The sequence below is a fragment of the Galeopterus variegatus genome, unplaced genomic scaffold, assembly GCF_000696425.1.
Source record: "Galeopterus variegatus unplaced genomic scaffold, G_variegatus-3.0.2 Scaffold4190, whole genome shotgun sequence".
NCBI lineage: Eukaryota > Metazoa > Chordata > Mammalia > Dermoptera > Cynocephalidae > Galeopterus > Galeopterus variegatus.
This window is the reverse complement of record NW_007730301.1, coordinates 177,409-178,709: the sequence shown is the minus strand read 5'-3', so window position 1 is coordinate 178,709 and position 1,301 is coordinate 177,409.

The following is a 1,301-nucleotide window of genomic DNA, read 5'->3' as shown; positions in this document are numbered from 1 at the left end:
TGCTCTAGTCTGCTGTTGAAGCTCTTTATTGTATTGTTTTAAATTTCATTTATTAAATTCTTTACCTACAAGATTTCTGTTTCTTTCTTTTTTATTATATGTATCTCTTTATTTAGAGTTCAGAGATTATTTTTATTCTGATTGCTCTAGTCTGCTGTTGAAGCTCTTTATTGTATTGTTTTAAATTTCACTTATTAAATTCTTTACCTACAAGATTTCTGTTTCTTTCTTTTTTATTATATGTATCTCTTTATTAAATTTCTCTTTCATATCATGAATTGTTTTCCCGATTTCATTTAACTACCTACCTGTATTCTCTTATATCTCATTGAGTTTTCCTAAGATCATTATTTTGAATTCCTTTTCTGGTAGTTAATTGAGTTCCTTTTCTCTGGGTCTATCACTGTCATGTTATTTTGTTTCTTTGATAGCGTCATATTTCCTTGCCTTTTAGTGTTTCTTGCATCTCTGCATTGGTTTCTGTGTATCTAGTGCAACAATTACCTCTACCAAAGTTTACAGAGTGACATTCATAGAATCTTTCACCTGTAGTTGGGTCTTAGTGTGTGGCTTAAAATAGTGTAGTAGCTCTGTTTCCAAGTAGATGCAGTGGATTAGTCTCTGGGCAGATTCTTAAACTACAATTGACATCATCATTGACTGCAAGTGTCTCAGAGGAAATAGATAAATTTCTGGATACATATAACATACCAAGATGGAACTAAGTAGAAATAAAAAACCTGAACAGACCAAAAACAAGTAACAAGATTTAATCTGTAATAAAAAGTCTCCCAAAACAGAAAATCCCAGGACTGAATGGCTTTACTGCTGACTTCTACCAAACATTTGAAGAATTAACACCAATTCTTCTCAAATCATTTCAAAAAATTCTTTGAAACTCCTCTTAGAAGGCTGGCATCACCCTGATACCAATCAGATAAGTACACAACACAAAGGGAAAACTATAGGGCAATGCCCCTGATGAACATAGATGCAGAATTTCTCAACAAAATACTAGCAAACTGAATCCCACAGCACAACAAAAAGATTATATACCACGATCAAGTGGGATTTATCTCAGGGATGCAAGGATGGTTCAACATACACAAATCAATTACCTCAACAAAATGAAGGAAAAAAAACCCATAGGATTATCTCAATAGATGCAGAAAAATCATTTGATGAAATTCAACATTCCTTCATGATAAAATCTCTCAAAAAATTTGGTATAGAAGGAATGTACCTCAACATAATAAAGGCCATATCTGACAAACCCACAGTGAACATCATTCTGAATGGGG